Genomic DNA, 16,085 nt, shown 5'->3' with positions numbered 1-16,085 from the left:
AAAAAAAAAAGATCTGTAAAAACAAAAAAAATAAAATAAAATGCAAGCTATTCATAAAAAAAAAGTTTGCTTTGTCTTAACATTTTTACAAATAAAAGTAGCACCTCCACCACACAACAACTCTGTAAACGCCACTGTTTACAAAGGGTTTTCCTCCTAACAACTATACAGTGTAAGTAGCCCAGCTGTTATCTCCTCATTTCAGAAATGAAGCAACTGAGGCTCAGGTGGGCCAAATGGCCTGTCCTGGATCACAGAACAAGGTCAGTGTGGGAGGCAAGTCAAAGGAAAGAAAAATAACTTTAAAGACTTAAGATCTGTGATCATTTAAATGAACAAATGAAATTCTAGCATCAATCAGCCAATTTATTATCGAAGTGCTTACTGTGTGCCAGGCACTATGCTAAGGTGCAGAGACACCCTCCCTCCCCCCAAAAAAAGTCCCCATGTCTTCAAGGAGCTTCAAGTCAATGGGGGAGTAGAACACAAAGAATTACATGCAAAAAAGACAAATTGGAGATAATCTCAGAAGGAATCACAAAGAGGAAAACTTCGAAAGCAATATGCTGAAATTTGTTATGAATTACTTAAAAATAAAAGCAAATTATACATAATGGAGAGTCACAGTTTCAAGACAACTCTTTATTCTTAATTGTATATAGAAATGCTTCTTTTCTTTTCTTTTTTTGCCTTTTTGGAGGGCAATTGGGGTTAAGTAACTTGCCCAAGGCTATACAGCTAATTTTTTTGTGTGGGTGTTGAAATGCTTATTTTCAGAACAAAATAAATGGGAAAAAGTTAAAAACCATCTCAGCTAATAAAGCAAACACTTTATAAAAGACTACTTCACTCCTAAAACAAATCAAAAGCAAATTTTTTCTTTCCCAAAATGATAATTACATAGACAATATTCACTTACAAAAGTTTATCAAATTTTACAGCTTGTATCTTCTAACTCTGGTCATGTGGTCACATTCATCTCTACTGGCAATCCCCAGTTTAGAGAAGCACGAGAATTGGTTACTGACTTTACAAGAAATACATAAAAGCTCCTGAACCAAGGTATCAAGTCATGTCCAGAATGGAGTAACAGCTCCATTTTCTTGCTGAGATTCTATATTTATTATCTAAAGTCTTTGCCCATGCTCTGACCTCAATGTTCACACATGCCATAGAAAAGAGGGACTTCTATATACTTTTGTATTTGCTAAGATCAGCTATAGTGGACCCATCCTAAGGAACCTCCAGATTTCTGTACACTTTACTCTACATATCAACTCCACACAGCAAAGTCAGGAGGAACACACACCTGTTCCAAGAAAATATCCTGCCTTACTTGTCCATCAGTAAGGAACTCTAGACCTAAGGCTGCTTTCCCTCTGGCCATCCAAAATCCCTTTCACCATACTTCACTCAGTGCCAATCATCAAAATTACTTTCCTTTCCTCCTCTCCCAGTATTATAAAAATAAACAATTCTGCTCTCCTGCATTCAACTCAGCTAGGTGTTAAGAGAACAATAAAGAGTGGCCTTAATTTAAACAAAAATATGACTCATCTGTATCACATCTAGGGTCTTTCACACAGTATATTGATTAATCTCAACAAATCTCTGATAGAATTTGAGAAAGTTTTTAGTTTGAAATGGCCTTCAAGTGTCACCACTTAATCTATTCTGCCTATGTAAATATATATGCCTTAAGAATAGGATGAGAAATGAGCAAAGCAAAAAGCTGCTCTGAAATTCCTCTTAAAATTCCCTGAATAAGCAATTCCAGGGGTAAGGCAGAGAACCTGAAATAGGAATAGAAAGATAATTGACCCGTCCCTTCCTTGAGATAAAGCATAGTAGGATAATCTGCCATTTCCACTTCTATGAAGTCCAAGTCCCAGTTTTACATGTTTCTTCATCCCTCAATGAAGAGTCAAAACCTATCATTGAAGGGAGGTGTCATGCCACATTAATAGAGAAAGACTAAATATCTTCCCTATTCTAGATAACAACAACAACAAAAAAAGGTAAAGGGAGAAACTGGATAGGCCCCCTGAGGAGCTTTCTCCTCCACTTATATCTCTGTTCTCTTTAATGATGCAAGATGAGCTTTTGGTTTGACTATATAAAAGCCATTACAATTCTTGTACTCAAGAGGCTTACCACACATGCCTGGTTACTATGCAACCCAGTAAGGATTAAATGTTTTATATTCTATGATTATAACATTGAAGCTGATCATCCTATGAAAAATTTGTTTGTGTCATTCTCCTCCATTTATGATTCAGAGGCAACATTAGTTCTGACCCCTTTTTGCCTAATATTCTTGCCCTAGTTTCTTACTCCTGCTGACTACTTTCCACTTTGTTTCTGTGAGGCAGCACTATCCTACTCCCAACCCAGTTTATCAGGCTCCTACTTTCTGACCATTGGCCTTATGTTTCTGGATTATTATTATTGTTGTTATACCTTCCTGATCCTATGACATTCTGTCTACATCTGGCCCCAGTTCTTTTGTGACCCTATAAAAAATTGATTGTGTGTAGCAATACTGTATTAATGTCTATTAATAATGTAAATACTATGCCAAAAGAATTCTAAATTTCTTTTTTTTTTTTTTTTGCTTTTTTGGAGGGGCAACTTGGGTTATGTGACTTGCCCATGGTCACATGGCTAGTTCTTTTGTGTTAAGAGTCTGAGGCCAAATTTGAACTCATGTCCTCCTGACTCCAGGGACAGTGTTCTATTCACTGCACCACCTAACCACCCCAAGAATTCTAAATTTTTGAAAATTTTCAGGTTCTCAGGATCAAATTCCATATCAACCCTATTTTAGAGCACCTTGGATCCACTCAAACATGGCTTTGAACTTTTAGATTAATAAAATTAATAAGACTCCTTAGATTCAACCTGAAACAAATTAGAATAAAAATCAAAACCTTAAAGCAGAGTAGGCAGAATAACATGAACTAGATCACTCCTTATCAATACAGACTCATGTTCTTAAGGTTGCAAAATAATCTGGGACACTGGAGGATAAGAAGAGTTAATAAAGATTTCTTTCAAGCCTATGTCCATTTGAATACTTTGCTCTAAGATATCAAATTATCCCTCTAAAAAATGTCCCTATTTAAGTCAGAGAGGAAAAGACATCTACTTTTCCAAATGTTTTTTATAAAGAAAGCAAAAACATTATATAAATCAAATATATTGCATCAAATACATGACTAAATTATTACTGTTTTCAAATGACTACACAGGCAAGTCTTACCCGATTGCTCCTCTTCCTCTCGTTCACAACCAGGGAGTCAATTTGGGATCTTAGATCTCAGACCTCCAATTCATCATAATATTGGAGATGTTGATATACCCTTCCACTGATAGCTGGTTCCTGGTCCCTGCATTAAAAAAAGAAACAAATAGAAATGCTTCTGATTATATAATCATATTAGCAGCCCTCTATCACTAAAAAAGGAATGATATGGATTCTAAAGTCAACCTAGCTTACCAGCCTAAGCGATAAAAGATAAATTCAAATGTCCATGAGATCAGAACACTAGCATCAATATAAGGCCCCAGAAATTTAGCCCTGGCTTTGCCACTAAATAGTTAACCTTGGACAAGTTAACTAAATTCTCTGGACCATAGTTTCCTTCATGTATACCCCAATCTTGGCAAATTTTTTACTACCAATACATCTGTGATTTGTAGAATACACAAATTTTTTTTCCTTTTCTCTACCTGAATCCTGTTTCTCCCACTCCCAACTCCCTATCCCTGTTCACAGGCTGAGCCTGCAGAGGGTAGAATGGTACACAGCAAATTTAGATATTTTATCATTCCAGGGTATAGCTTAGGTCAGGAAAAATGGAGACTCTGAAGTTCCTTTAGATCTTCATAATAATTTAAAAAATTCTTTCTCCAAGTGTCCAAGTGTAATTTCTACTACTGCCATCTTCTATCTCTAGCATGCACTCTCCCATGAACTCCATCTCAGAGAGTCCCTCTCTTTAAGATGAAGCTCAGGCCCTATCTTCTGCATTAAGCTTTTCCTGATCTCTTCAATTCCTAATTCCTCCTTCCCAAACTACCTTTATTTAACTACTCTGTGTATGTGTATATAGGTGTGCATGTGTATAGTATTATATTTATGCTTTATGTGTACATATGTGTATATGTATGTATTTTAATGTATGTTTCCCAGTTAGAATGTAAGTTCATCATGAGTAAAGAATGTTTCATTTTTTTATACTTGTATCCCCTGGTACATAATGGTTTCCTAATAAATACCTGTCTGTTGATAGATAATAAATTAAACCTCATGGTGCAGGGAGCACAGAGATTGGAGAAATGGGGTAGCAATTCAACTAAATTCTCAAAATAATTAAAGTTGTAAATGAGTATACTTCCCAGATATAAACCACAAGTTACTTTAGGCCTGGGTGAAAATACCCAGTTGCAACAGCATTATAAAATAGAACCTTTAGTGAAAACTTCAAAAATTTCAAATCCTATTAAAGCAAAGGCTTTTATAACAAAAACCAACCTTATGTCTCATTTGTTTTGAGCAATACAATACAAAAAAAGTATATAAATTAAAATAGTACCTATATAAAAAAATTTAATTATTACATATACATAAAATGTAAATAACCACTGGTTTTACATTAATCTTTTCTCTCATACTCATACACCAAGATCCCAATATAGAAATTTAATGAATTCTATAATAACATGCAGAATCAAGCCCCAAGCTCTAGTGCTTTCAATCCCTTCATCCCCTCAGTTTTCTGATCTCTCAGAACTTTCTTCATACCCAATGAAGCACTAAAATATTATACTTATATATATAATTTTTTTAAAGAGAAATTTTTTTGCCTTTATCTCATTCATTTTGATACAGCAGGACACAAAACAGAAATGGGGTGTAGGTGTGGGGGATGGAAGAAAAGCTAAAGGAGTTCAAAGAAGTATGAACAAGGACACCTCTGACAATCAAATGAAACCTACAGAATCATTCTCACAATAATATTTTCAAATAACTGAAGGAAATGCTAAATTTCAGTTTGGAGTTTAGTGGAAATAAATATTTAACCCCATTCAAATTCAAAAATTCCTCTTAAATCTATCCAAAAATGACTTAGTGGGTTGCTAGCAATAACTTCACACCAAGAAAACTTTTAAATCTGTCAAGGTCTATTACTTTCCTATCAAATTCCCAATATACAAAATGTTAAATCATTAATAAAACTGTTCTTTTCTAATGTAATTTATATCAATGTAGTATGTTAGTGATAAACTGAGAAGATTTGTACATGCATATATGTATGTGTGTATGTATACAATTACTGATTAAAATACATCAACAAACCAGAAAAAAACAACACAGAAATTGTCAAAGATGAAGATATTTATAATGATAGCTGCAAAATTCATCGACTAAGAAAAAAGGCAATTCCCCCTGAGCTTGATCTTCTCTCCCTATTAACAGCTCAAAACTCCTTGACATTACTTTTGAGTCCCTTGTGAAGATGTGACCCTTCTCACTGGATTAACTCTCCTTTGATTCCATCCTCTTGTCTTTCCTAGTAATTTGTCCCTACCTTATCCTTTCTCTCTCTAATTTTCAAAATTTCTCTTTTCTACCGCTTTCTTCCTTGCCATCTACAAAAATGCCCGGGTCACCCCATACTTAAAAAAAAAAAAACTCACAACCTTTCCATCATTTCAAGTTATCATCCTATCTTTCTACTATCTTTTTTCAAAGAAAAAAAAATTCGCTACCCTTTGTAATCTGGCAATATCATCACTCAAATGAAACTGCTCTCTCCAAAACTGCTAATAATTTCAATTGCCAAATCTGAAAACCTTTTCTGTCCTTAACTTTCTTTGAATGTGCTATACCACATGACACTGTCTTCTCTGAGTTTTCTAGACACTGTTCTCTCTTGAATCTCTTCTCACCTGACTACTCCTCAGTTTTCTTTTCTGGATTATCATCCATTATCATGCCCCTACCTGTGTGTTTATCCCAAGAGTCCATCTAAGTCCTCTTCTCTCCATACACTCTCATTTATTGATCTCACTGACTCACCATTGTCTTGCTATTCACCACTTTGCAGATATCCCCCATATCAATATATATCTAACCCCAACCTCTTTCCTGAGTTCAAGTCTTGCACTACCATCTACCTTTTGAACATTTTGAACTGTATGTCTTATAAGTATCTCAAACTCAGGAGAGAACTCATCATCTTCCCTTCTTCTAAGCCCACAACAAAGGTGTGATCCCCAGGCAAGAAGAAGGAAATCCTTGCACCACATGATATCCTCAGATAAGACTTTCTCCTGGACTTCGGGTTTATGAAGAACTTATATTACCCCAGTCTGGTACTAGATGCTCTGACCAAGGACCTGGAAGAAGTGTGTGCCCTTGCCTTGAGTCTTTTTTTTCTTTTTAAAGACCTTCTATATATGCCCCTCAATGATTTCTTCCCCATGGTTTCATGCTTATTGCTCTAACCCCTGTCCACCTACTGCACACATATTCTCTATCTATCCTACATGGTTTGCCAATAGCAAATTTCACAGATAAATTGTAATGACAAGATTCCGCCTTTTGTGGCAAAACTGCATAGTACCTACTGATTGATTAGACTGACTAGTCAATTGACTTAATCAATCTAGCTGGTTGCTAGACCTCTACTTTTACAGTCATGAGATTAAATTCTTTATGATTCACACTGCAAAGTATGGTGTTCCCAATGTTTCTTCCAGCACAGTATTTCCTTCTAGAGAGACTACCATCCTTCCCTCTACTCTTCTCTTCCACCCCCCACCCCTTCCCATAATTCTAACACCTTGCTGTCCAATCTGCTCTCATTCCCAGTTCACTGGCAGAATTTAAATGACAATACATCACAGAGCCAACAAGTAACAAATACCACTCCCTAAATCAATGTGTTAACATCTAACAATTTCCCCTTGTGTTCACGCTGCTGTGTCATGGCTCACAGGGAAAGCAGTTTATATCTCACTACTTAAGTAGTTTACTAAAATACAGATTCACAATAAGAAAAAAACCCTTTTAAAATTAAATTACAAAAACTTCCCTCCACAAATCATGCCATGAATATCAATACTTTTTCTCTTTACCAAAATTTAATTAGTTTTCCATCAGACATTTCTCCTTAAAATGAACCCTTTTCTAGTATTTCTTCCTTTTGAGGAAACAATTCTACTTTCAGTGGTGAAAAACTATATTAGTCACAAGTCCTTAATTTGCACTTCTCAATATTTCCTTTGCCCACCATGATCAAAAGAAAAAAGTCTAAAATAAATTACTAAAACATAAAGTCTATAGCCATGAAATATGATATTCATTTCCATTATAAGTAATCTAAGACTTCCCTCTCAGGAAACAGCATGATACTCACACTTAGTCTCCAGAAGAGGTTATCTGAAATCTTTCCTTAACTGGTTTCTTAATATAGAATCTCTATGGTAGTTTTATACAGAGCATGCCTTTCTACTTCTTAGACTTTAAGCATAATACAAGCAAAGAATGACTTCCTAAAGTGGAAATGAGTCATCAACCTCTGGCAGGAAGTACAACATAATCAAAATAGCCCTTCTCATCCTGGGTAAAGGCCAATTAAGGGTAGATGTCTATAAAATTATGCCTCTAGTCACTGAAGAATACTTTCTTTAAAAGTTAAAAAATTTTAAGTGGAAATAAAGCTAAAAGTTAAGAATCCCTTTGTATGATGATAAAACATGCCCCAAAACTGGCTGGCTGATTTGCTTTATGATTTTCATTTAGAGAATTAAGAGCTAAAAACAGGGGAGATAAAAATGAGCTAGAGTTTTTAACATATTGTTTATGTGAAAAACAGAAAGACATTTATATGATGTAAAGAGAAGCCTGGAAAATAAAGAGACCTAAGTTTTAAGTCCTAACTACTCTTTGACTGTTTTGCCCTGTGACGATGGAACAAGTGAGTCTCTGATACTAATCCATAAAACATCTGCCTTCTCTACCTGATATATGGCCCACAGAAATATTCTAAGGATAAAATAAGGTACAGAAAAGCACTGAAACAAAAATTAAAGCACTACAGAAACATGAAGTGGTATTATTTAGCAGAAAGATTACTAACTAGATTGTATCCTTAGGAACTCATATCTATTAGTCCTAACCTTGCATAGCTTCTTGTCAATCACTTACTGCCTTGTTACCAAAAGTTTAATCTGATATAATGGAATAAAATTAAAATTCAGACGTGAAATCAATCAACGAGCACTTATTAAACATATACTATATGCTAGACACTGTGCTAAGTGCTGGGAATACAAAAGAAAGCCAGCCCTACCCATCCCTCACTCCCCAAAAATCCCTACTCTTAAGAAGCTCACATATTAATGGGGGTAGATAACAGGCAAATAACAACTGTGTACAATACACACATACACACACACATGCACACATATACACATGTACACACAATGAATTGTAGATAATCTTAGAAGGAAGGGACTAAGATTAAGCAGAAACAGGAGAGGCTTCTGACAGAAAGCAACACTTGGAAGAAGGACTGAAAAGTCAAGAGAGAGAGGGCAGAGGAAGGAGAGCTTTCCAGGCATGGGGGATGGCAAGTTAAATAGGAGATGGAGTGTCATGTTTGAGGCCATTATCACTAGATCACAGAGGGAGCAAAGAGAAATAAAGTATAAAACTAGAAATGGGGTTGGGGAGGGGCAGTACAGTTTAGAAAGGACTTTTAATGGCAAGCACTATATTATAGTCAATTCTGACTAAACAAGGGTAATGTGAGATGCACAGGTACAAATAACCCAATTACATTAAACAATTCTTTATTATATATTTACTATGTTCAAGGCACTGAAAGTACTCAAATAATAACTTTCTCTTCTTAATCTCTGTATCTTCCAATTATTTCAATCTTGCAACAACTAGATGCACATAGATTAAAATATAACAATAATCCTTAACTTCCAAAAAAGTTACAATGTAGTAGGAAAAATCAGACACAGAAAAACAAGTATGATACAAAATAGAGTGTTACAGGGTCAATGGAGTGATTAAAAAAAATAGCTCTAAGAAAATTTCAGGAAACATCACTTTCATTTGGCAGAAAATCTGGGAAAAAATTCATGGAAGATATGGCACATGAGCTAAGAGAAGGATTTCAAGGGGAGGAACTAAGAATAAATCTAGTAATGAAGATTAAAGCAAATGATTTAAAAAGCAAGGGAGTTAAATGTCATCATAGATATGCTAGAAGTTCATTTCACATAATACAACAATCCTACAAAGTAAATAAAGGGAAACAATATGAAATAAGGCTAGAAAGGTGACTAGTGGCCTGAATGAAACAAAGAAGGACCAAGCAGATGAACTGACAAAAAAATATTTTTTTAGACATCTGAAACTCTGTAAGTCTTAGGTATTTCTATACTTCATTCTTTATGACTTTTTCTGTCTTTGTTATCAGTATACCTTAGCATTTTTAAGACTTTTTGAATAATGAAAAAAGAAACACGTTTTTCTACCTACAGACCAGAAGTGTCAAATGACAAGATTATTTTTGGGGGGCTATTCTTAAATTTCAGTTCTTCTAGTGTACTTATCAGGTTAAGAAGCATTCTATCTCCACTTTCACAAGTTTGTCTCCAGGACCTGGAATGTACTTCCCTTCTGGCCTTTATTAGAATCCATAGCTTTCTTTTTAAAGATCAGCTTTATGTGGCCACATTTCCCAGGAGCCTTTCCTGATCCCTCTAGTTATTCCTCTTTCCTCTCTGCTTCTCTCCCTGCTTTCCTCATATTTTAGAAGGGGGTGGATTTAGGGTAAAAGATACCAAGTTCTATTTTAGACATGTTAAGTTTGAGATATTCCAAGACATCCAGTCTGAAATGTCAAAAGGGAAGTGGTAATGCAGGACTAAAGCTCAGTGGGGAGATTGGGCCAGGCTATTATAGAGGTGGGAGTTATAAGAAATTACAATTAAACCTATGATCTGATAAGGTCAGAAAGGAAGGGAGTGTAGTTAAGGATAAGGGGTCTAGGACAGAGCCTTAGATAGAATATCCAAAGTTAGACTATGTGATGTGGTTAAAAAATTGAGTACAGGTGGGAAGAAGGAGTGATGAGAGGAAGCAGGGGCACTGATCAAAAGGAGGCTTTTCCAAGTAGGCTGGATTAGCAAGGCATGTAATTACAGAAACAAATTGGGTCCAAGACCTCTGATCATTGGTTTCTATACAATTAATATAAAATTTTGAAGGAGTGAAAAACAGCAAAAACAGAATCAAAGGGACTGAAGTACTTGGTTTCTTACTGGTGGAGAGGATGGGGGGACACTAAGGTGAAAGGGATAGTTTTGTAAAATTCCTTAAGTCCAGGTGACCTTTGGGAGGGGGAGTAATCTTGTGACTTCTAAAGAAAATAAGGTGACTTATAAGCAGCTGAAATTTAGCTTCACAAGAGTCGATAAAGGCAAAATGGAATCACTAATGCTATTTTTAAAAATAGATATTGTATGACAGATTGGCAGATAGAAAAATCTAAGGTTTTTTTGTTGTTTCTAAAGAAAAGAGGTTTGGGGAAATTTGAAGGGAATGGGGAAGGAAGGTTGAAAATTTGAGAGAAGAGTAATGGCTGACTGAAGTTTCAATATGGTAGAGAACATGGAAAGGACCACAAGAGATCAGAGGCACATGAAGAGAAAGGGTTTGGTCTTGGCAAAGAAAAAAGCCAAGTCATTGTCAAACATGGATAGAAGGAAAGGAGAGAAGGGAGGATAATGTCTGGGAAAGTTGAGAGAAAAGGAAGAGTTGATTTCAAAAGACCTCAATTTTCTCAGTAAAGAGGTTAGGTCCCCAAGAGAGCAGGGTCAGGAAGGTGGGGAAGAAGGTGTGGGAGGCTGGAGGCTCAAGTAGAGAAATAAAAGGTTTGGAAAAGCCTTGGTGGGAAGTGAGATAGGGGATAAATTAAGGAGAAATAAAAGGACTTGCCTTCAGGCAATGCAAACCCAGTTGACATTGAATAACATCAACTGATAATGTACCTAGTCAGCAGGGTTCTAACTTCCTCCAATTCCATTCAGTAGCACAAGAGCAGAAGTGGCAAATGGTGGAAATAGTTTAGGATTGAGATTTAGCAAGAAATCAGCAGACAGGGCAAGGGGACACAAATTTCAAAAGTAAAAGGGAATGCCAAATTGAACCGACTATAGGGTAATAATCACTGTTTGGGTTTTTGGTTTGGGGAACATGAAAACATCCTCTGCCAATGTCCTTCATAAATTTACTGGTATTCCTCTAAATGAATCCAGACAGTAGGAAAGGTAATTTTGGACACCTCTTTTTCTGATTTCAGGGAATTGCACCTGTTTACTCTCCCCCCTCCCAATCTAGAAAGTCTCTAATCTTTTCTCCAATTAGAAATTAGAAATCAGATTATGTAATCTTATATCCTGCTTTATATCCAGTTAATTGTTTCCTTTGAATGCATAAAAATCTTCTCTTCCCCCAACCCCAATTCGAGGTTCACTGACTAGCTGAGGGGGCCTGGCTCTGATTCAATGTGCAACTGCACCCTGCAATAAACTGACGTTAGAAAGCTCAAAAGAAAAAACAAAACCATCTATTTGTAACTGGTAGTCTTATAGATTTGCTTAGGCCACTAAGAGATTAAATAAATATCTTGTTTGTGGACCAAAAGGCTAATATTATCAAAGCAGTCTCCATGTCAGTTTAAATAATGGACACTTTTCATTTAGCTGAGTTTTTTCTTATGGAGATTATTTGGTTTATTTCTTTATTCATCTGCTTGGTTGTTACTGCTTTTCAACTATCCCCAAATATTTGTATTTAATTATTTGTGTACATATTATATCCTCAAAATACAACAACATAACATGCTTGAAAACAGGGTCTTTTTGTTTTTATATCTGCCTAGCAAAGTGACTGGCACATAATCTGCACTTGATAAATGGTCACTGAATTGAAATGAATTGTGGTAATGCCACAACACACAGTGTTTTTCCGTGTACTGGGAAACCTGTGGGGTTCAGCATTTATAAGGTATTCCTCTTCAGTTTGAACTGTGCAGTACATTCATTCACAAATGGCAAACACTTCTGGCAAGCATATGTCTCACTTTTTTATACCTTGCCAATGTTAGCATCAGTAAACCAAGTTATCTCTGGAGTCACCCTTATCAAGGATATTTGTATGATATACACATAGGAATAGGAGACATCTTGAGAGACGAGAGCTTTAGAAGCTATGTTCTGGGTTTAACAAGTCAAATGCTTCTTAAAAATAATCATCACTGCAGGATCTCTATACAGGGAAGGCACTGAAGTTTATTGAGTAGAGGGGTGACATGATTAGATATAAGCTTTAGGAAAAACACTCTGGCAGCTATGTAGAAGATAGAGACAAAAAACAATTAGGAGGCTATTATTCTGGTAAAGTAACGAGGGCCTGAGTTTAGGTGCTGGCTGTAGTAGAGAGAAGGCAAAAGATTCAATAGATGCTGTGGAGGTAGAAACAAGAGCTGGAAACTGGCTGGATATGTAAGGTAATCTCAAAGTTCTAAACCAGAGTGATTGGAAGGATGGTAATGCCCTAAACAAAAATAGGGTAGATTTGAAGGGAAAGATAATGTAACAAAATTTCCCATGTACGCTACAAGCCCATCCACATGAGTTCATCCTGAGAAGTCATTCTGTCCCACCCAAAATGAAAATGGGGGAGTACTAGTCACTGAGCCAAAGCCAGAGCCTGCCCTCTAAGGGTAGTTTGCTGCATTCACAGGGTAACTTATGGGACCTGTGGGTAGGTAATTTGGAAGACAGTGGGGCATTTTTCCAATGGTACTTGCACAACTATTGCTGTGAACATACCCAGTAGTGATGGTGATGAGATTAGAAATTCATACAGTAAAGGGATTGGGGGGAGGGGGAAGCAGAGGCTATGCTGGTTAGGGAATAAAGGTAGGTGTGTTAGACTAGGCTAGCTCCCATATAAGTTTTCCCAAAACTTCAAAGTTAAGTGGTCAACTCTAGAAGAAATGATGATGCAGGATAGGAGAGAAAATTAAATCTAAGACAGACACAGATATCAAGATAATATCTAGCAGTCACTTATCCTAGTCTAATCCTTCCCTCCAGATCCTACAGAGAACGTGTTTCCAAAGTAAGCAGTCTTCCTCATAGTCAACTATATCAAACCCAGAAGATAAAGGTTGCACTGACCTCAGACTTGGAACAAATCAAATGAATATTTGATGCACCATACATTTGGCTTTCTGCCAACGAGCATATTCTGTGGATATATCAATGATCACAAAAAGGAGCAATGCCCTCTGGAACACTAATCTGTGACATTAATCTGTGACATTGTGTTTTAGATATATTATCTTGATATCAAACTTAAGGAAGTCAAAAAGTTTTGAAGAGTACTTCAGTATCTGTAGCAACTTGAATAAGCATCTTCATGCAAGATGCTGTGATTTTATGCTGCCCAAAGTTATACTTAATTATGTAATCTCACAAGATAAATTAAAATGTCATGTTTTCTTCTAGCACTGATCCAATTAGATTTTTGGAACACTGGCAGAAATTATTTTACTCCCAATATAACGACCTTGTTTAAAATATTTCATATGAAACTAAGTATCTTTTAAAGCAAATGCTTCAAAGTATTTCTCCAAAGGTGGTTAACTATTTCTATCAGACACCTGAAAGAGTCATCCCTTCCTTTAACAATACTGGGGGGACCTATAACCATATAATTAAGGAGAAATGCTGTCTGAAAACATGAAATTTGGGGCTAAATGGGATAACTTCTATTGGAAAGAGAAGAGAGTAAGGTTATAACATTCCTCCCAATCCTGTCCAAGGGTTAGACTTGCCATGGGTTAGAGATGAATCAATCAATCACTTATGGTATAGGGAATAGGTAAAGGCCATAATATGGTATATCATCCATATCTTAAATGGGCCACTTATACACGGAATTCTTTATTCAGAAAAGTACTTTCAAAAATGTTAGTTTAATTGCCCTTTTCAGATGTCTTGCCTCATATCATGTTCTGATTTGCCCTTTTTTTTTCCTTTGGGGGTAGAATCTGAGAAGGGTTATGTTTTTTATTTGGGGTGTTTTTTAATTGTTGGAGAACTTATTTTCAGAGTATCCTTAAGAAGGAATGAAGTGTTTTCCATCTACCCCATGAAGACTTATGCTGCCTCTAAAATAATTAGAAAATTAATACATTTTATAGATATTAATTTGAGTCAAAGGGAAAAAAAACTTTCTGGACTGCTTCATGTTCTTTCTCAAGTTTAGGAAAAGAAGTGTGAAAAGGTATTACAGGATGTGGTCTGACTAACTGAAAGACACCCATTCTAAGGAAGTGCAAAGTATGCATTTACAACAAGAAAAAGAAAGATTTTTACGACTGAAAGAAAAATTATTTTTTAATGGGTAAATTAATTTACTAGGTTAAAAATAATGGGAAACTAAAAATACAAATAATAAACTTTTGAAGGTAACAACTATGTTATGTATTAACTATATCATGAATTTAATCTATATGGTAATGTTTTAAGGAACAATATTTTACCTCAGATAGGCAGCAGGATATAATGGATAAGAGAGCTGGTTCTGACTCAGTGTGAATGCCCCAGCAGATAGTCATTCTGCCCATCCACATGAAGGAAAGACAATGAGCTGAAGGAGCTGAAGATGTAGGTAGGTATATGTGAACTAGGTAGCGAAGTAGATAATTGCAGACTAGAGAGAAAGAACTATTTATTGCCTTCTAAAGGGAAAAGAAACTGAAGGGATAGAAGTCCTAAACTCAGTACTCTTTCCCAAGAGGTAATTCTGAGCAGGGGTACTCTACACTCCAATAAGTAGGTTAAGGACACTCAGCATAGAGATCTATGTAGCCTGAAGACAGAGGGTGCAAAGAATAGAAAGAAAATCTGTCTAAGTAGGTATATGAGAAGGAGGAAAAACCAAAAGTCCAAGGAACAAAACCTTAGTAAAAATCTAGCTCACAAGCAGATAAAACAAAAAGGGTAAGGGAAACTTAGAAAGTGGTGCAGAACACTATAAACAAATATTATACCATGAAGGAAAAGGAGCCAAAAATCTTCAATCAAGAAAAAAAATTCTCGGGCAGCTAGGTGATGCAGTGAATAGAGCACCCACCCTGGAGTCAGGAGAACCTGAGTTCAAATCTGGTCTCAGACACTTAATACTTACCAGCTGTGTGACCTCGGGCAAGTCACAACCCCAATTGCCCTGCCTTCCCCCCTCCAAAAAGAAAAAAATAGAAAAAACTTCTGTGGACTGATTAAAGATCACTGAACAGTAAATTCTAGAATGGTTCCAAAAGAGAAATGCAACTGTAGAAGAAAATACGAGAAATCAAATTAGGTTAGAAATCTGTTCATAACAAAAAAAGTGGGTGGGAAAAAAAAACCAATAGCAGAATACAAATCTTGGAATACACAATGACATTCTCTCTAAAGAAGCAAAAGATTTAAGATAAATAGAGTTAGAAGAAATTTGGCTAAGGAGAAACAAAAGGCTACCGTAACATTAAAAATGCAAGGATTAGAGACAAGCCAAAGCAAGGGACATTAAAGGCAATGATGAGAGGGAAGAAAGTCACTACACTGAAGGAAATAATACAGAAAAATTGTCTAGAACTTCCGAATATAAAACAAGTACTGATTGATCAAACTAAAGATTGCCACTAGCAAAACCAAACAAAAACAGGACCCCAATTTCAATTCTAAGGCACAGTAGCTAAAATTCACAATTTAAGCAACAAGAAATTTTGCAAGCAGCCAGGAGAAAAGACCTTCACATAAGAAGGACCACAAATCTGAATAACCTCAGATTACCCAGCAGTCATCAGAAATCAGAGGATGAAAAAGAACAGGATATTTCAATAAGCAAAGGAATTCAAGCTGTGTGGATGGATGGATGGCTCTCTCTCTATATAAAATTCTTCTTTCTCTCTTTCTCATCCCCTCACCCCCAATTC

The 16,085-nt window shown here is 36.0% G+C and overlaps 1 protein-coding gene across 6 annotated transcripts in view; it reads right to left on the bottom strand.

The window, feature by feature from the left end:
* The window catches only part of ERBIN (erbb2 interacting protein), a 188,206-nt gene that overhangs the window by 139,711 nt on the left and 32,410 nt on the right, over nucleotides 1-16,085 (bottom strand). For all 6 annotated transcript variants that reach the window (XM_069096431.1, XM_069096432.1, XM_069096433.1 and 3 more), the window contains exon 2: nucleotides 3,263-3,389. The gene's annotated coding sequence lies outside the window, so the exon portion shown is untranslated. The remainder of the gene's footprint in view (nucleotides 1-3,262; nucleotides 3,390-16,085) is intronic.

This window comes from Petaurus breviceps, unplaced genomic scaffold (genome assembly GCF_028583685.1).
Source record: "Petaurus breviceps papuanus isolate PSGF00001 unplaced genomic scaffold, PetGlider_PUasm1.0 229, whole genome shotgun sequence".
NCBI lineage: Eukaryota > Metazoa > Chordata > Mammalia > Diprotodontia > Petauridae > Petaurus > Petaurus breviceps.
This window is presented reverse-complemented; position numbering and strand designations above follow the sequence as displayed.